Source organism: Panthera leo, chromosome A1 (assembly GCF_018350215.1).
Source record: "Panthera leo isolate Ple1 chromosome A1, P.leo_Ple1_pat1.1, whole genome shotgun sequence".
NCBI lineage: Eukaryota > Metazoa > Chordata > Mammalia > Carnivora > Felidae > Panthera > Panthera leo.
In genome coordinates, this window is record NC_056679.1 from 146,804,740 (window position 1) to 146,825,490 (window position 20,751).

Consider the following 20,751-nt stretch of genomic DNA (forward strand, 5'->3'; position numbering starts at 1 on the left):
AGATCAAGTGAAGCTAGCGCTCTTTCTCCTCACCTTAAGTTTGTCTCTGGGCAAGTGTGTGTGTGTGTGTGTGTGTGTGTGTGTGTGCGCGCGCAGAATGTGTCTTTGTGGCGCTGGATGGCAGAGGTCCTGGTCCTGGGAAGAAGGAGGCACTTTCTCACCAAGAGCAGAAGAAAAGCAAAGCGTCACCAGGAAAGTTCTCCTCCCAGATCCCCTAATTACAGCCTAACGTGCACTTCATGCAAACTTCAGGGAGGAAGGGAGGGGCAGCTCTGTGCCCAGATCTTGTGAAACAGCAGCTTCTTAGATGACTTTCCACTCTGCTCAGATCCCTGAGTATCCCGCTCAGGGGTTCAGGGAAAGCAGCAGCTACAGGCGCAGCCCCCACCCACACCACACCTCCTGAACTCTCACCACTCCTAGGTCTGTACAGAGGGGCTGGGGTAAGGGGTCTGGAGGATGGTCTATGGGGCAGCAGTGTGAGACAGAAACTCCAGGACAGTGCATTTTCGCGCGCGCTAGCGTGTGTGTGTGTGTGTGTGTGTGTGTGTGTGTGTGTGTGTGTTTGCCTTGGTTAAAAGAAAAATCCAAAGGTAGAAAAGGTCCTGGCTTTTCCACCTCCCTCTCCCCAAAGTAGATCTAGGGTGAATAGGTAGAGAGGCAATCATGACAACAGGAGACAAAATTTCATAAACTGGAGGTACCCGTCCACCCAAATTGCAAGAAGTGTATTTTCTTGTTAACTGGACTCAGTTATCAATCTGGGTTTGACTCTCCCTTAACAAACAACTGCTATTGTATCCTTGGATGACAGAGCTCAAAGAACCTGGATTTATTTATGGAGTGAGGAATGCGAGGGGCAGACGAGATGGGTGGGGTTGGCTTATGGATCCATACCCAGGATTAGAACCAGATGGGCACAGGGTGCGCGCGCGCGCGCGCAACACACACACACACCCCTAAAATAACCACTGGGGAAGATGCTGGGACACGCGGGAAAACGCCTCCTGAACAAACAGACGTTTATTTATAACTCCTGGGAGAGTATATAGGTCCATTGATTCCCGCCTTGAGTAACCAAGGGTTTTGGAGAGGAAATGGCTTCATATTTCAATAACAGAGCCACCTTTGATGGAGCCTAGGAGGGGAAAAAAAGAAACACACCGCAGGAAGCAAACGGCTGTTGAAGCAGCCGGGAGGGAGCGGGGTTGGCCCGGGGATGAGGACAAGCAAACAAGCCTGAGGGGCTCCGGGCCAGCGAGGAGGCGAGACGTGGGCTGGCCCGCCCGAGAGCCCGGGGGTGCAGGGCACCGTGGGCGCGGGGCGCTGGGAGGCGTCCAGGGGCTCGCGGCCTCATGCCGGCTCTGGCCCGAGGGCCGGGGAATGTGCAGGCTGGACTGACTGCGGGCTCTTCACGACCACCGCTGCAGCCCAGCTGGGGCTCTCGTGGGGCGGGGAGACCCGTGGGGCAGAGGGTCCGGCGGGGCCGAGGATTGATGAGCAGAGGGATTGGCGCGGCTGGGGGACTTGCGGGCAGATGAGCTAGTGGAGTGGCGGCGTCAGTGGGACACAGGCGCAGTGAGGCAGGGACGTCCGCGGGGCAGGTGACTCGCGGGGCAGATGAGCTGGCCGGGCGGGGGGACGAGGGCGCGGGCAGGGCAGGGCAGGGCAGGGCAGGGCAGGGCGAGAGGTCTGAGCTGCGCCCGAGGCGGCGAGCGGCGCTATTGTCTCAGAGATAAAGTCTAAGCCTAAACCGCTGTGGTGGCTTCCCCTTTGGAGAGAGGCGGGAAAGAGATCTTAAAATAAATTAAAAAAAAAAAAAAAAATCACCCCCCCACCCCCCCCCCCCCCCCCGCGCCATCCCCAAGCTTTCCCTTGACGTATTTCACTGATTCTTGCCCCAGACTCGTCGTCCTTGCCATTCAGGTGCTTGGTAAATTAACACGTGCCTCTTGGAAAGATTTTGTTCCAAAAACAAACCCAACACCCATAAATCCTCACTAAAAGAAGACAGTTATATTCAAACTGAAATAATTAAAAATGAATCTCCCAACAGCCAATCCAACACCTTTCTTGTACAGTCGTTCCAAAACCCCGGAAAGACGCCGTTTTAGTCATTTTTTTTCTATTTCTCCCCACAGAAAACAGGCCGCTAAAGGTTTTGCGATTTTATGCTGTTAATTTAATGGCTATTGAGACAGCTGTTATAGTGTAGGCCCCCACATTAACTGCCAATAAAAATAAGATACCTCTCTGCTTTTCAATCATGAGAAGAGTTTTTGTGCCATTTCCTGTAAATGTTCATGATGATCCGTATTTTAAGGAACATAAAGGAATTAGACTTAAAAACAAGTATCTTACAATTTTTATATCAAAGCTTCATAACGATGGCGAGGCTGGTAGTGTGTGGTTATGAAACCGTGTAAAGAGAGCTTAGACCCTAATCTTGTTCTTTCAGCTTAAAAACCTAATTTCTGGGAGTTGCTTGGAGAGTCCATCAGATGGGCTGGCCCATGCATGGCACTTGTTCCCTTTATGTTGTGGTCTGCTCCATGAATTTATTCTCTTCAGAAATTGTCTGTTAGGCACACAAGACCATCTGTTTTGCGATTTGGTTGGATCGCAGTGAGTTCTTCTAGAATTTTTGTTTGTTTCAGTCTCAGGTACAACCCCACCAAGTGAGATAAGCTTCAAGAAATAAGGACAGCTACTTACCTCTACTGTTCCAGACAAGAGTTATCCTACCCTTATTTCCTAGCTCCCTTTCCAAGTTACCTAGTTACTAGTCTTTGTTAAAAGATCTCCAGTATTTTTAATCACAGATACTTAAACTGCCAAAAGTGTGTGTTTTAAGCCTTATTCAGACTTAATTTGACATTATATACATTTCCATTCATTTTTGATTTCACATATTTTAGTAATTATTTAAAATTTACACTGGAATCAGCTTTAAGAATCTTAAAAATATTTTTATGTTTAAGTTAATTAATATTCATCTAAATAATGCTTTATAGAGGTAGACATTACTTTGATCTGTTACTATGATTATGCATCAGGGCAAAGTCATATTAATAAATTTTGGTTAAAAAGTCTAATTAAGGAACTAACTAAATAAATTCAAATCTATTTCATGACCAAATATTTTGTGAAAGTATAAGTTGTGAAAAAAAATGGAAGACCCAAATACTTGCATTCTGTGTATGAATCTTCTAATTATTAACATTAGTAATTCATGTGGAAACACATGCTTTTCATGGCATATTGAGGTTTTTTTGGTTTTGTTTGGGGAAGGCAGGGCAACCAGCTTTTTAACGTTTTAAGAAAAGCCAAATCTTTTTTCCAGTATTAATTTTTAAAACGACTATGTGCTTAAAATGTATGTCAGGTTCTACCTTAAGTTACTTGGCTAGTGCTCGCGATACAAAACCTAAAAATCAAAATTGAAAATCCAGGCCAGTGCGAGGAAAAGCAAATACAAATTTAGAGCTAATGGACACACACACCCACACACACACACACACACACACACACACAAATCAGCACATTTTGAAAAGATCTTGTTTAGCATGGTGCAAAAATACTTTTTAAGAATAAATTAGGTCAGGATGGTATTATAAAATGTAACTTTGCATTCTTTTCCTAATTGTAAGACAGCTTAAATAGTCAGGTTGAACCAGATAAAATGGAATATTCAACCATTTTTGACCTACAAAAAAAGGCAATTTCATCCAGCTAACGTAATACAAACTTAAATATGTGCATAAACATTGCAGAAGCATCCTCACCATTTAAAAAAATCAGCCTAAAATATCATGAATTTTTAATATGTGATACATTTGCAAGGAGAATGGCATTCCTCCTGGCATATTATATCACTAATGAAATATACATTTGTATTCAAATGGTGATTATCTAAATTCATCTGCTCTTCAAACTGAAAGAGGCTGTTCTGTTATCCACTGAATTCCAAAGAACTCTTAACCCTGTGAGTTCACATTTCTTGGAATTTTCGCCTCTGGCTAATATTATACCTGGTTGAACATCTGTGAGGATAAAGGTGTAGCTATGTGCACTTTGAGGTACCAGGGGAGGAAAGTCATTTGACCTTTCCTGTCTGAGGGCTCAGAACTTCATTAAACCATCCCTTGGGATTGCGGGCATAACCATGAGAAAGACATCATTTGTAATTAAGTCCTTCCCACTGGCTATATTCCTGTTGAACTCCAAGATTAAAATACAAATTCAATATTCGAAATGGTCACAAAGCATTTGATAAAAGGTTATTTTGCTTTTAATGCAATGGGGAGAGGATAACTTTCCAAGGGCCCCCTTTTTGTGCTCTCACTCCCAGAAAGTGTCCTGTAGAGAGCCTCTTCAAAAGGGCAGATGAAATAATTAGGCAATAAATTGTTCAAATGTTAAGAGCAGAGCTGTTCTAGAAGCTAGTGAGGCCATATGAATATCATATCAAGTGATAAATATCCTCAGCTCCTGAGAAGTGAGCGCCTACATTGTCCCCTGCTTGCCTATTGGATTGGTTTTGGTGTCGTAGCAACTTTATTCTAATCTATTGTTTTCTCAGTGTGTTTCTTTTGTCCAGAATGCCCAAACTCTTTCTTCACTTTTTCAATAAATTGCTGTCTATTTCATTATTAACCAGATTCTTCCCATTTTGCAGTGAGGCCCAGATTCAGTCCCATGACCTTTGTCATGTTGTCTTTGATTGTCCTAGTATCAGAAAATTTCTTCATCTTTCACAAATGCATACTGTGTTAAGAACACCCACTCGCCACTTTATGCTGCCTTGCATTTTATTGGTATTTTCATATATTCAGTTTTTTTAATCGGCTATGTCATAAACTTCCTGAAAGACAATATTATATCTTTGTATATTCAATTTCTAGCACACAGCCTTGCTGTTAGAACCTGATCAAAAAATGTTTATTGCTATTGTTGAAGATAACGATGAGAGTCTAAATTCAGCAGAGAAAGTAAAAAAAAAAAAAAATGAGGAAAGCTGGTTATTGAACAAGCTAGTTCAGGGTATTTTGTACCTAATAGCCAATGGCATAAAGAATAAATCATCGAAGGTTGATTAATAATTTGTATCATTGTTATTGATCTAATAAAATTAAGAGAAACATAATACATATTTTTCTTCCATGCTTGGCTGCTGAGTGATTTTATAAATGATAATAAACAAAGGTAAACTGTTTTACTCTTCTAAGAAACTAAGAAAAGCCAACTAGGCCAACCTAGAAACTAGGTTGAGGTTAGGAGAAAATAAGGTTATTGTCTTAGAATTATAATATTAACCACTTGAATTGATTTTTTTGCTTATATTGTTATAATATTGTTATTTTAAATTTAAACCTATTGTAACTATCAGCAAATGTAGTCCTTTTTGTATTTTTTTTTCTTATTCTCTTTTCTTACAACCTTTAAAGAAAAGGATGTCAAGTTTAATTGGGCTGGAATGATTAATATGTAATTCTTCTTAGGCTAAAATGGGTGAATTAGCTAAGGTTGGCATAGAGAAGACTACCCAGGAGAGACTGGAGTGTAGGGCTTTGATTATTTGAAAGTGAAGGAAATGGTCTAGAGGTGTCAGACAGATGGAGGGAAAGACAAGATTATATTGTATCAGAAGCCTATGAAGAATTTCAAAAAGGAGAGATTAGTCAAGTGCCAAGCTTCGGGACAATTCTACCAGAAGGCTGGAAGAGAATATTAACATAAATACTTAGAGCAACATGCCTCTTAGTAAATTGTGATTTAAGCTTGGATTGGAATAAACATTGAGATGCTTTGAAATTTTATATACAAATCTGTGCTAAACTTGATAGGTAAAATCTAATTTTTTCCTCATATGACCAAATATACAGAATTAATTCTCTCTTTATATCCAAAGCAGGCACTAGACAGTATTTAAAAGAATAGCTAAGACTTAATATATATACACATACATCTATCATATATAGACAGATATGTATCCTTTTTTGCATCAAGGTCATTAGAAAGCTCACTTGTGGTTTATTTTAAGTGCTGAGGAAAGAAAAGGATTTTAGAAGGAGCCTCTGAACAGTGAGAGTAGAAATAGCTTTACATACATTTATCTTCAATACTTGCTCTCACAGCCTGGCTCAGCCAATTCATTCCATTGTAAATAGGAAATCTGAACTTCTTTCTTAACCATAATCTAATTTTTCCAACATAAGGCTAAATTAAGTTAGGAAAGGTTAAACTGGAAGAAAGACTCAATTTGTAAACAAAGAAAAAGAGGAAGTATTTCCCCCATTTTGTGTCTAATTGCTACTAGCCTTGCTGCTGAACACACTGTAATTTTTCAGTAATCCTGCCTTAAATGTCAACTAGAAAATGCTTGCTGGTGTAAATACCCAGTGTCACATCTCTTTTGAGCTTAAAGGCAGGTAATTTGGGAACATGAAATCTTCTGAACATCAGCAAAGTTGAGGTGACTACCTCTCAGCTTATACAGGGAAAACCTCATCAGTAACTTCAGAATCCTGTAAATGTCCTCTACTCTAAGCCCTCCTTACCCCCTTCCAATAATACTTAAGTAGAAGTAGAAAGTTTTTAGAATTAAAAGTAAGCTAAAATGATTTAACTCAATCCTTTACTTTCTTGATAAGTAAACTGAGTCTCCTGAGATTAAGGAATTGTCCCAAAGTCACCCTGGTATCATGTGAAATGTTCTCAGCCACCTATTTCTGTAAATCAGAGTACTTAGAATACGGTTGTAACTAGTGTATTTCTTCTAGAACATAACTAGGAATTAATTATTTCCTCCTTTCTGTTTATTACCTCATAACTCTATTACAGAATTTTGCATAGTTCAACTCATTAGTTAGGTATATACCTATCTCCCTCATTATACTATAAGCACATTGACTGCTTATGTCAAATGTATTTTGAAACCTTCCTGTGTTGCCTACTACCCACCCCAAGCACAATCCCTTCTACATGTAGGAATGAAGGAAAGTTTGCTGAACTGAATCACCTCAAAACCACAGAGGAAGTATGTTAGCAGGAAGAAATTGGAAAGTGATTTCTTTTTTTTTTTAATTTTTAAAAATGTTTACTTATTTTTGAGAGAGACAGAGACCGAATGAGAGTACGTTGGGGCAGAGAGAGAGGGAGGCACAGAATCCGAAGCAGGCTCCAGGCTCCGAGCTGTCAGCACAGAGCCTGACGCGGGGCTTGAACTCACGAGCTGTGAGATCATGACCTGAGCCAAAGTTGGACACTCAACTGACTGAGCCACCCAGGGACCCCTGGAAAGTGATTTCTGACTGAACTCTCAGGTTTATCTTCTGTTAAAAAATAACAATATGATTTGATTTGGGACTCAACTCATTTTTATGGCCTCTTCCCTCTTAGTTTTTCTCTTCATCATCTCAGTGCCTTGCCACACAAATGCCTGAGCATTCCTGCAAATTGAATTAACATGTCAGGATTCTATTGCCCCTAGAAAGAAGCCTGAAGGATTTTTCATACCTGTCACCTCTTTCTCATTTTGAATATCCCTTTCTTATTTGAACCTCATTCTTGTATTAGCATCCTGCTTGCCTTCCCTGACTCAGCTCTCATCAGGAATCCATTTCTACTTGCTCATGATACCATTTCCCTCTGTCATGACTCTGAACATAACACTGCCTTTATCAAAACCTTTTTGACAAAGCTCGCTGGATAGCTAAGCTCTAAAAACCTGAGATGCATATTTGGTTTTGTGATCTAGATGTTAAAAACCACATTGCTTTACTATACTTGGCCTGAGTGTGGCATTCTCTACTCTTTGAATTAATTAAGTTGTTTGGAGGAAGTAGAAACTATCTTTGGATAAAGTTGAGTGAATATAGTTGTTCATCAGACTCTGGCAGCTCCTAAAATCTATTTTTTGATTCCTTATATAACTATGCATGAAACTTAAACATATAGGTCACTGCTGAATGGAATTTTGTACTCCAATTTCATAGACAGTTACTATGCTACCTTTTTGTGTATCTAAAAACAATAGAGAAATATTTGTAGACCAAAAAATATACTTGATCATTTTGTGTTATAGTTTGATCCCTTTGTGGATTTACCTGTGGCTGTAAGGCTTGAGCTATTTGAGTATTACTTATTATTTGAGTATCGCTATTAGAATAGTGTACAGAGTTCAGAAGCTACCCCCCCCCCCCAGCTGGAATAAAAACAGAAAATAAAAACAGAAAACTGTGTACATTGCCTTATTGAGTCTTATTTTTTAGAGCAGTTTTAGGTTAACAGCAAAATTAAGAAAAGGGTATAGAGATCACCCAAATTTTCCTTTCCCCTCACATGTGCATAGTCTCCCCCATTATCAACACCCCACTGGAGTGATACATTTATTACAAATGATGGATCTACTACATTGACATATCCTTATCCTCCAAAGTTCTTAGTTACTCTTGGTGGTGTACATTCTTTGGGTTTGGACAAAAGTGTAATGACGTGTATCCGCTATTACAGTATCTTACAAAATGTTTTCACTGCCCTAAAAATCCTCTGTGGTCCACATATTCATCCCTCTTTCCACCTAACTCCTAGCAATCACTTGACTGAGTTTCCGTTTTTGATGCTTCTCGATAATTGAAGAAGCTAAGAATGAGTTTCTATGAAATCCCATTCTGAATGAATATAAGTACTAGCACCCACTTAGAAAACACAATAAAGCACAAATTTGGGAGCTTAAAATACATGTTATTTATTTTAAAATATGTCCTAATATTGTCTAGCTTCTATATAGGAAAGGATAAATATAAGTTTTAAGGTAAAATCAGTGTAGTAGGAGTATATTCCTGGCCCTTTAATAAGGGTCAAGCTTTTTTTTTTTTTTTTTTTCTGTCTGTTAGACTATCATGAAGGCTGGTTCACATTCCTGATAGTTAATTCATTAATTAACCTTTGATGGTATTATTTTGTTTTGTAGTTTTGCTATTAAAAATCATGAATCATTTTTAATCAACTTTATAATTTAAGGTAAAATTAAGGTTCATGGCTTTATTTTCATTTCAATGTAAAATATGTATGTCATTTTGTAACTGCCCTTTGAAAAGTTAACTGTGAAAATGATTTCTTTCTACCATTTAAAAAAAATAATTGAATTTGAAGGATATTTTATCTCACTGATTCTTCAAAGTTCTGGTTGTCAAAAGATATCTTTTTTTCCTTAGGGTTTAGAGAAAAAAGATGACTCTTAAATAATAAAACACTTAAATTTAATGCCTGTAATCTTTCTGATATTATGTATGCTAGTATTATCAAATAATAAGAGAAATAATAGACCCATGGCTATAATTTCCATTCTTCACTTGACCTCTAGAAAAGGGGTAATTTGATACAACCCATCTTTGTTGTTTTTAAAGTGATGACTATTTTGGTTAAAATTTTTGTTGTTTTCATTTGAAAATGGAAGCAGGTTTTACCCCAAACCATGGATTGGGCAATGACATTAATCAATTGATCAGTAAAATAACATAACAATAGTCCATTCTTTATGTTGTGAGGCATCTAGTTTGTATTCTTAATGAATTAATAATTCATTAGCAATTATTGAGACTATTTGGATTATTCATGCAATGAAAATAATAATTCATAGGGGTGCCTGGGTGGCTTAGTTGGTTAAACATCCAACTCTTGATCTCAGCTCAGGTTTTGATCTCAGGGTCATGAGTTCAAGCCCCAGTTGGGCTCTGCATTGGGAATCTCCATTTTACTTAAAAAAAATAATTCATACAATAAAAGGCATATAAATATATGTATATTGGACAAGTGAGCATTACAGTACCTCTGTCTAGTTTTGAGGCTACAGGCTTAGATGGACTTGTACTTTATTTATTGGTAAATCATTCTCTGTAGAGGTCTTTGTGTTCTCCTGTTCAAAAGAATACATGTTGTGTCAAGGACAGAATCTGTGAAAATTTGATGCTTGGAAAAGTTGTAATAGGGCAGTAAGTTTAGAACCCCAATTGCCTTGCCAGATACAGTTCTGTTGGTTTTTCTTAGAGACATTGCATGATTTTCTCTTCTTTAGAAGTGTTTACCAGCACAGTGGTAAAAGGGGCTGTAATCACTGCTATTTTTATTTGTACTTGAGGAATAGTTTTTGGGAAAAACCACTCACTTGATCTGTCAAAATACTGGAAGACTTCTGCTTATGCTGTCTTTGAATTTCAGTCTCTTTAAAATTATACTCTAGATTAAGCTGTTATAGTTAGAATATGTAAGATTACTACCTACCAAGTTCTAACCCTATTTAGAAATTAAAAGTGCAGTTATATATGAACAGGAATCTGAAAAGGACCTCAATTAAATTCTCTTTTGCTCTCATTTCTTCTCTTATGATATTTTTCACAAGAGGAATGATAAAGTATGAAAACTGTAATAGATCTAGAAGTAAATGATATCTAAGTTTTTCCTCTTAAGAATTATAGCTTTATTATCTAGAATAATTATGCTTATTAATATTTCTGTAGGGATAGTGGCTTAGAAAATTTTCAGTTAAATGGAACATTGTGCTGCAGTCAATACCAATAAATTTTGGAACCAAAATACAAACACACGCACAGACACACACACAGGATTATAGTTTCAGTTTCTGTGTCATATACTTCCTTAGCAACCTGAACCCCTTTACATCATGTTTTTATGACTTGTTTGATATTTGTCTTCCTTGGTCTAAGCTACCCTAGGACAACAACTAAGTCATTTTGTTCACCACTTTATTTTCAGTGACTAGCATGTGGAAAGTTAATGACAAATATCTGACAAATGTTAAAAAATAAAGTTTATTTAAAGGTAAAAAAAATAAAGGGATGCCTGGGTTGTTCAATCGGTTGAGAGTCTGACTTTCGCTCAGGTCATGATCTCACAGCTCGTGAGTTCAAGCCCCACATCAGGCTCTGTGCTGACAGCTCAGAGACTGGAGCCTGCTTTGGATTCTGTATCTCCCTCTGTTTGCCCCTCCCCCACTCACACTCTGTCTCTTTCTCTATCTCTCTCTCAAAAATAAACACTAAAAAAGTTAAAAGTAACAAAATAAAAATAAAAAAGACCAAAAACTCCATAACTAAAATTAGATTTCATGTCCAGAGTGTCCTTATTTTTTATTTTTATTTTATTTTATTATTTTTTAATATGAAATTTATTGTCAAATAAATTAGAGAGGAACTAACACCCAGTGCTCATCCCAACAGGTGCCCTCCTCAGTGCCATCACCCACTTTCCTCTCCCTCCCACCCCCCATCAACCCACAGTTTATTCTCAGTTTTTAAAAGGCGAAAGATTTATGCAATCTGAAGAGCATTATTCTCAGTTTTTAAGAGTCTCTTATGACTTGTCTCCCTCCCTCTCTAACTTTTTTTTTCCTTCCCCTCCCCCATGGTCTTCTGTTAAGTTGCTCAGGATCCACGTAAGAGTGAAACCGTATGGTATCTGTCTTTCTCTGTGTGACTTGTTTCACTTAGCATAACACTTTCCAGTTCCTGCAAAAGGCCATATTTCATTCTTTTTCATTGCCAAGTAGTATTTCATTGTGTATATAAACCACAATTTCTTTATCCATTCATCAGTTGATGGACATTTAGGCTCTTTCCATAATTTGGCTATTGTTGAAAGTGCTGCTATAAACATTGGGGTACAAGTGCCCCTATGCATCACCACTCCTGTATCCCTTGGGTATATTCCTAGCAATGTTACTGCTGGGTCATAGGGTAGATCTATTTTTAATTTTTTGAGGAACCTCCACACTGTTTTCCAGAGCGGCTGCACCAGTTTGCATTCCCACCAACAGTGCAAGAGGGTTCCTGTTTCTCCACATCCTCTCCAGCATCTATAGTCTCCTGATTTGTTCATTTTAGCCACAGAGTGTCCTTAATTGAATCTTTGAATCACATTGACGGTGGAGAGAAAAATATTTTCCTATTCTAATTTACTTGCTCCTCTGTACAAATCTTCTTCCAGATCTATTAATAAGAAATGTTAGTGAATTTGTTTGAGGTAGGGTGATCCCACTTATAAACAGAGTGGGAGGCAATGCCAGTGGTATAATTTGAGGGACAGAGAGAGGTGTGTTTGTTCAAAAATAGCCCCCACCTGGCTACCGCATCTTTGGAATCCTCATCATTGGAGTTGTGTGTTGTTGTTGCTAAAGTGTCTCCAGGAGGCCCATTTTAAACTTATTTATTCTGGTTGTTGTGAAAACAAAAGGACGTACTACCTCCTTTATGGGGCAGGACTTGTTAAATGACATCAGATGTGCTATCATTTTGTTGAATAGGCAGAGATTTTCCATCTGAAAATTTGAGAAAGTGTCAGGGGGAACCTCTAAAAAGACCTGCTAAACTTCAGAAAAGGATTAGAAGGTATTCCTGTAAGGAGGGTAAATGGTTAAGAGATTAAACAATGTCAGCTACAAGATTATTTGTGTAAAATTTAAGGAAAAAAAACCCCTAAAATATTCTTGAAGTGTGGAAGAACCTCGGAATGTGGAAATTCAATGTATATGTATGTATTTGGCTTATGGAATGAGTAAGACGACAGGGCCAGAGTTTGATGAACAGTGATGGGGACAGACCTGGGGGTGAGAAAGGTGAGTTGCTTAGCAACTCAAAGGCCATCAAAGCAACGACCTTGTCAGAAGAGATGCTCTGGCTTAGGAAACCACCATCTGCCCATTCACCTAAGCCAGGAAGCAAAGGAGAGGTGGGGCGAGGGATGGTGCAGATTTCACTTGTTTTACATAAGCCTAAATGGGATACTGTGATTTATAATAACAAATGTAGATTTGTTCTTCATCCCCGTTTCTGGCACAGAGCTCCTAAAACCTTTGAAATTTCCAAAGTGAAGAGAGCAATGAAGATTTTTTTTTTTATGTTAATGAGGTGACTTTTGGACAGTGCCTAAGGATGGGGATAGTTGCCAGAACCAACCATGATTTGAGGATTAGAAATTTGAGTCCCACCCCAGGGCGTCCCGCGAGAGGGGAGGGGCTGGAATTTGAATCAATCGCCAGTGGCCGATTGTTTAGTCATGCCTATGTAATCAAGCCTATGTAATGAAGCTGTAATAAAAATCCAAAAGGAGAGCGTTTGAAGAACTTTCAGGTTCGTGAACAGGTAGAGATTCAGGGAGAGAAGTGCACTCTGAAACGGTATGGAAACTCCATGCCTTTCCTTCATACCCTGTTCTACACATCTCTTTCATCTGGTTGTTTCTAAATTTTATAATAATCAGGTAATCAAAGGGGGGGGGGAAGGGAGGCAAATCAAGAAACAGATTCTTTTTTTTTTTAATGTTTATTTCCTTTGGGGGAGAGAGAGAGACAGAGACAGAGAGACAGAGACAGAGAGACAGAGACAGAGAGAGAGAGAGAGAGAGAGAGGAAGCTAGGGAGGACCAGAGAGAGAGGGAGACAGAGGTCCCAGGCAGGCTCCATAGTGTCAGCACAGAGCCCCAAGTGGGGCTCAAACTCAAGAGCTGTGAGATCATGATCCGAGTCCAAATCAAGAGTCTGGATGCTTAACCGAATGAGCCACCCACACACCCCAAGACTTTAACTACAGACAAAAAACTGATGGTTACCAGAGGGGAGGTAGGAGAGGGGTTGGGTGAAAAAGGTGATAGCAATTAAGGAGTGTACTTGCTGTGAAGAGGACAGGGTGTTGTATACAGGGTGTATACAATCACCCAAAACTAAACATTACACTGTATGTTAACTAAATGGAATTTGAATAAAACCTATTTTTTTTTTTTTTTAAATAAACAGGTAGTCAAGTAAGTAAAGTGTTTCTGAGTTCTGTAAGCTGTTCTAGCCCTGGTAACAACCTGTACTTATGACTGTCATCTGAAGTTGGGAGTTAAGGGGGGCCATGGTTGTAGGACTGAACTCTTAAATCTGTGGGATTTGCTGCTCTCTCTAGGTAGAAAATGTCAGAATTGAGTTGAAATTTGAGTTAAATTGTAGGACACTCAGTTGGTCTCCTGGGCATTGCCCTCCACACACACGAGAATTGAGTGCTGTTTGGTAGTGTGGGGAAAACCTTCACACATCAGGTGACTAGAAGTGTTCTGTGGGAATCTGGTAGTGTGAGAGTAAAAAAGAAACACAGGAAGGACTGGGTTTTTCCTTACACGTGTAGATCACACTGCTTTTCCTATTTACTGCTTTTCTTTTTCGAGATTGCTTTGGCTATTCGGGGTCTTTTGTGGTTCCATACAAATTTTAGGATTGTTTGTTCTAGCTATGTGAAAAATGCTGGTGGTATTTTGATAGGGATTGCATTGAATGTGTAGATTGCTTTGGGTAGTATTGACATTTTAACAATATCTCTTCTTCCAATTCATGGGCATGGAATGTTTATCCATTTCTTTGCGTCGTCTTCAATTTCTTTCCACACTGTTGTATAGTTTTCAGAGTACAGGTCTTTCACCTCTTTGGTTGGGTTTATTCCTGGGTATCTTATTGGCTTTGGTGCAGTTGTAAATGGGATTGATCCCATAACTTCTCTTTCTGTTCTTTCATTATTGGTGTATAGTTTTTATTTAAATTCCAGTTAACATACAGTGTAATAGTAGTTTCAGCTGTACGATATAGTGATTCAGCACTTTCATTCAACACCTGGTGCTCATCACAAGTGCATTCCTTAATCCCCATCATCTATTTACAAAGTTTAAATCACCTGTCTGGGAATTGCGTGGAAGAGGGCATGCTCAGATTTAAATATAAATATAAATCCGCTGTGGTTGTTTTTTTTTTTTTTTTCCTCCCAGTTCTCCTCTGTAGGTGCACCGCTCATTTGTTCATTGGAAGAATTGTTAGCTTAAGAAAACAGGTAAGGGGTGCCTGGGTGGCTCAGTTGGTTAAGTGTCCGACTTCATCTCAGGTCATGATCTCGCAGTACATGGGTTCGTGGGTTCAGGGGTTCGTGGGTTTGTGAGTTCGAGCCCCGTATTGGGCTCTGTGCTGACAGCTCAGGGCCTGGAGCCTGCTTCAGATTCTGTGTCTCCCTCTCTCTCTGCCCCTCCCCCGCTCACATTCTGTCTCTTTCCCTCAAAAATAAATAAAAATTAAAAAAAAAAGGCAGGTAAAAAGTGACTCAAATTCTTAATGATTCAGGAGACTGTTTATTATGGGAATATTCATTTATTACTTTACTTTTTTCTTTTCTGATTTTGCTGAGTAGCCACTACCGAAGACATTATCACCTTTAATGAAGAGAAAGAAAGCAAAAAATACAAAAGGTAAACTAAACCTACTTTGTTGAGGGGTTTCTATCACTAATGTATTTTGTACTTTGTCAAATGCTTTTTCTGTGTCTATTGAGAGGATCATATGGTTCTTATCCTTTCTTATATTAATGTGGTATATCATGTTGATTGATTTGTGGGTATTGAACAACCCTTGAAAAACAGGAGTAAATTCCACTTGATCACGGGGAATGACTTTTTAAATGTACTGTTGGATATGATTTGCTAGTATTTTGTTGAAGATCTTTTGCTTTGATGTTCATCAGGGATATTGGCCTGTAGTTCTCTTTTTTAGTGGGCTTTATATGGTTTGGGTATCAGGGTAATGCTGGCCTTATGGAATGAATTTGGAAGTTTTCTTCCCTTTCTTATGTTTTGGAATAGTTTGAGAAGAATAGGAGTTTACTTTTCTTTAAATGTTTGTTAGAATTCACCTCAAAGCTCACTGCCCTTACCAAAACTTAACTATTTTTTCTTGAATAAACACTCCTTGGATTCTGGCGTGTATTAGTTAACTTTCAGAGGTCTGAGAAAGTTGGTTTTGTCCATGTTTTCTTTACTTGTATGGAGGAGTGGATTTTTGGAGATCCTTATCCTACCGTCCCAGAAACCTGTCTCTTCAACAGCATCTTAATAGTCTCATTTCCTGCCAACCTTGATCAAGCATGTTATTTAACATCAGTGAGCCCTAATCTCCTCATCTGTAAATTGAAAACCATAACATAAGCCTCATCGGGTTGCTGTAGATAATGAAAGAGAAGTTACCAAGCTCTGTCCCTTGATTGTTAGGAGAGGTTGTTTCTCCCCTCCCTCTTTTGTACTTCTAGTTCATTTTGCACCATTGAAATATTTCCAGAGTCTAGCTTAAAAACCAGAAGTGATTATTCATACTTGCTAAAATCTACTACTCTGTTTATCTCTTTGTGCCTTCCATGTTTGAATCCCAATTCACCTTTTCATTTAGAGTTCTTTCTATACCCTGCCATTAATGCTTGGTTCCTGCCAACCTGTTTCATCCAGTTGTGCTTGGAGTACATATGGAGTACATATGGAGGTTTTTTTCAACTATTTATCTGTTTATTTTCTGGGTTTTCTTCTCTTTTATCTCTGCTTTCTCACTGATACCCTGCACACTATTTTCCCCCCTCCTTCCCAAACCAGAGCAGAATCAATGAATCAAGGCATTTCTTTACTGAAAGGCAAAAGAATTTGGTCCCTGTTAGCAGAGCTGTTTCTGGATCTCCTATGCCTTCAAAGCTCTCTCTGTCCTTATCCTATACACACTTCAGGACCTAAAGTTCCACCGTCTCCTTTAGCTCTTCATTCATACCCAGTTTGACACTCAGTCTATTTCTGTACATGATTGTAATCAGTTTATTTAACTACACTATCTTTTGATCTTTTTGATTGCTTTATGACTAAAGCTTTGGCAAGGTGTATATATTAGCATATCAGTCCAATGTACAAACATGAGAAGAAAATACAATTTTAAAAGGTTTGAGTATGAAAATAGGCAGTATTTCAGAGAGGCATTAATAAAAAGAATTTTTGTGCAGTTTGTTCCTGCATAATTTTGCCCATGGCTTCTAAAATAAAAGTGAGTTATCTTTTAAACAATGTCATTCAGAAAATGTAACTTTAGATACTATCAATTAAATGACTGCTGTAAGTGATTAGGAAATGAATTGCACACACAATTTGCTACTTCCTATCAAACAACTTTATACTGCTTTTGTCAAGCACATTACTACTTTTTACATTTTCAAGGTTTATAGTCTATCCATTCTTAAACTGACCGAAATATGTACATGCTTTTAAGATGATAAATACATTTTGCAGCATTTGTCCTATGGATGCAAAGTCGACTCCATGGCAAGGCCATACCATAACTGATAAAACCTATGTCCTGTTATAGGACATGTATAATAGTTTCCATTTTTCTTAAACAATATTCTGATTATTTTCCCTAGCAAGTTTTGCTCACTAATTTTCCCATCCTTTCTTCCTTATCTTTATGAAGAAAAAACAGAAAAAAGTTAAAAAACATTAAGTCTGGGTAATCATTGGCTATCATGTTGACCAAGCATACAGGAATTTCAATTAATGTATACTAAACCTACCATAGTTCACCCATAAAATTAAAATGTAAATGCCTTTCTCCCCGGGGTTTTGAAAGTTGCATTTAGATAATATCTGAAAAAGATAGACTATCAAACCATTGCAGTATATTGCTAATTTCATTGTTGAGGCAGTTTTATGAAACCACTGCCACCATAGCACCATTTTTATGCTTTATTACTTTTTGACGTAAATGACTACTTACAAAAACTGAAAACACTATGAAAATGTCACGACAGTCCTGGGCTCTACACATCCCTAGCTTTATAGACTCCAGCGGATCATGAGGTTGCAAAGTATGCTGTCATTAGGAATTCCTGACACATCTTTTTGGAACAATACATGATACTGATTTTTTCAAATATTTCATTTACTAACTATTGTGTTATGAATTATAAACCTAAAAATTTAATAGGCAGATTATTTTTCCTGTAATTGCAGTGCAATCCCACCAATTGTAGTGATGGCATTTTGTGTGCTTAAAAAAAATGGTCATAGTCTCTACATGTACCTTGTAAATACAGATGTTAAAATAATCGCTTGTATCTTGTTAGTGCCTTTCATGATATTTCCAAAATTTGCACTGAAATACATGACTTCACAGAATGGATTAAGGTTGGAGGATTTTATTTCTAAGAATCCACCCGAATATGTACTTACATTAAAGGAGAGATCATGTGCATTAATAATTCAAAAGGCTACCATTTATACTTGCCTCATTAAAAAAAAAAAACAAACTCTTCACTAAATCTGTTGAGTGGGATGTCTGTATATTACTGAAGTCTCTTCACCTTTAGCTTTCGTTTTCTGTTTAGAAGTGTTTAACAGAGAAACAAATGCTACTGTAAATATGCCACAACTTTGCAAGGGATAGGCAGTTAAGCAAACATGTAGTAAGATCCTACTATGTAGCGAGCACTATAGTGGGTGCTGGAAGCCCCAAGATCAATGGTTGGTGGTTTTTGTGTCTAATGAGTTTATAGTTTGGAGAGAGAAACAGATCCACGAACAAGTTATCTTGATATAATTGTCTTAAATTAGTATTTAGGCAGAAACATTACAAATACTTTGAGGAACAGAGTATTGACCGTGTCTGGTAAGGTGAGGTAATGCTTAAACTCAGTTTTCAGGGATGAAAACTAGCCACATAAAGGGTGGTCCATGAAGTTAGAAGTCCCACCATGGCCAGCATGTTGGATGCAGTTGCACAGGCTGTGCCCTGAAGTCCAGCTCCTGATGATCTGACTTGCTCTCATACGCCGTTTTGTAATTCATCTGCCCAGAGGAGGCACCTTTCTGTAATCTCTGTATTGAGTATGGTTCCTTCTTGTGTTGGTTCACTCAGAAGGGGCACTTACACATTTATACAAAGTGTTTATATAAATTATGCCATTTATGTGACGGTACTGTACTGTTAACCTTCCACTGTTGGTCAGAGGACTAGAACTTCTCTTGGTATCCTCTTTAACTCACAAATTTTCTAAGATCTAACATCCTTTACCCTCTCTTCCGGAAGCTTCCACAAATCCTGAGATTTCCTGCTAGCAAAGAGCTAGCAGATTCAGAAGCTGACGGAAAGGGCTGGTCTGAGCTCTGGGCTGTCTCTCTGGTCTAGATCAAAGTTAATACAAACTGAAGGAAACTTGGGCAACTGGCTGACTGCTCAAGGGAATGGTTCTCAAAAGGCAACAGCTGCATATTTAGTTAGATTCCAGAAAAGTTAGCTTCCAGGGACTAGTGGTTTCCTTACTTTCTTTTTCTTTCTACGTGTTATATACCTTCCTCCCAACAGTTTCCTTCCAGAGCTTCTGCCAGTGGAAAACTTCTTCTGCCGTAACTGAATCTTTCTATCTTCCGTTGTTCTCAGGCTCTGTTTATGTTTCTGCGTTGGATGATTCACATCTACTTTTCCCTGTGCAGCCTTGGGAGAGGGAAGAGGCCCCTGGAGGAAACAACTGGAAAAGTTCAGGGAACTAAATTCAGACAAGGTGTGCATATAGGGAAAACAGATTTAAATTTGGAAATATTATACTACCATGTGTGTATATGCTGGAAATCACTTAGAAAAGAATGCTTTGGAAATACCTAGGATAGTGGCCAGTACATACAGTCATGAATGAAGGATTCAGATAAAACGAATTTCTGAGAAATAGGTCTGTGGTACCGGTAATGAATAGTGTGCAGTACAATATCAGAACTCCAGCAAAGAGAGAAGCTTGGTCAGTCACTGTATTTGAAGTTGTTAGGCAAATATTAACCTCATAGATATTAAAGGATTGATAGTAAGTAGTTTGAATTGCTGTTCTGCTCCTCAAGGGAGACAAGAGAAGACCCTTAAGAGTATTCACAAGCCGGGGCGCCTGGGTGGCGCAGTCGGTTAAGCGTCCGACTTCAGCCAGGTCACGATCTCGCGGTCCGTGAGTTCGAGCCCCGCGTCAGGCTCTGGGCTGATGGCTCGGAGCCTGGAGCCTGTTTCCGACTCTGTGTCTCCCTCTCTCTCTGCCCCTCCCCCGTTCATGCTCTGTCTCTCTCTGTCCCAAAAATAAATAAAAAACGTTGGAAAAAAAAAAAAAAGAGTATTCACAAGCCTTTGGGGCACCTTGGCTGGCTCAGGCAGTAGAGGGTGCGACTCTTAATCTCAGGGTCGTGAGTTTGAGCTCCATGTTGGGTGTAGAGTTGACCTAATAACTTTTTTTAAAGAGTATTCAAAAGTCTTTAAATTTCTTACTAGGTGTCTCTGAGGAGCTCCAAGGAAAAGGTTGCAACCTGGGAAGCATGATTTTGAACAGAAGTTGTGTGATCTTTGGGAAGTCCCAACCCAGTAAAGTCTTTTTTTACTTAAAGGTTGGACACAAAAGTCTGATCCTTAGCCAAGAAACCCAGCAGTAGCTGTTCAGCAGCAATCAGTTGGCAAGTAAAATACACATTTTGGAGAGGAAAAGTGGTGGGATAGAATTATCCAGACAAATTGGAGGAGGAGATAATTTGATCAGGGCTCCTAGAAGAGAGGTGATTATTGACATGTAAGCATGACCTAGAGAGACGGAACAAATACTGCTCCTTAGAGTAGGCGGGTTCAAGTTAATTTTTGGCAAGGTGACCAAAATTCTGCAGACACTCTGCCACCACCTTCTACACCACCTTATGGCAGTGTTTCATAGGTGCAGGCTGAGGATCACTTGGAGCACAAGCACTGGGGATACTGTGAAATGTCTGACCTCTAGATCGTACCCTAGGTTTGCAGCATTGGTATCTCTGAGAGTGACATGGGAAAATCTGACTGTTTCTGTAATGACCCTGAGTAATCCCAAGTCTATTAGCACTTAAGAATCCATGGCTTAC

General features: G+C 38.8%; 1 long non-coding RNA gene across 5 annotated transcripts in view; it reads left to right on the forward strand.

Moving 5' to 3' along the window:
* Window positions 1-13,136: 13,136 nt before the first annotated feature.
* Window positions 13,137-20,751, forward strand: part of LOC122200915 — a 101,094-nt gene continuing 93,479 nt past the window's right edge. For 3 of the 5 annotated variants that reach the window (XR_006193987.1, XR_006193991.1, XR_006194000.1), the window contains exons 1-3: window positions 13,137-13,278; window positions 15,228-15,285; window positions 19,277-19,397. This is a non-coding gene — a long non-coding RNA (uncharacterized LOC122200915). The remainder of the gene's footprint in view (window positions 13,279-15,227; window positions 15,286-19,276; window positions 19,398-20,751) is intronic. The other 2 variants (XR_006193994.1, XR_006193999.1) reach the window with 1 other exon arrangement.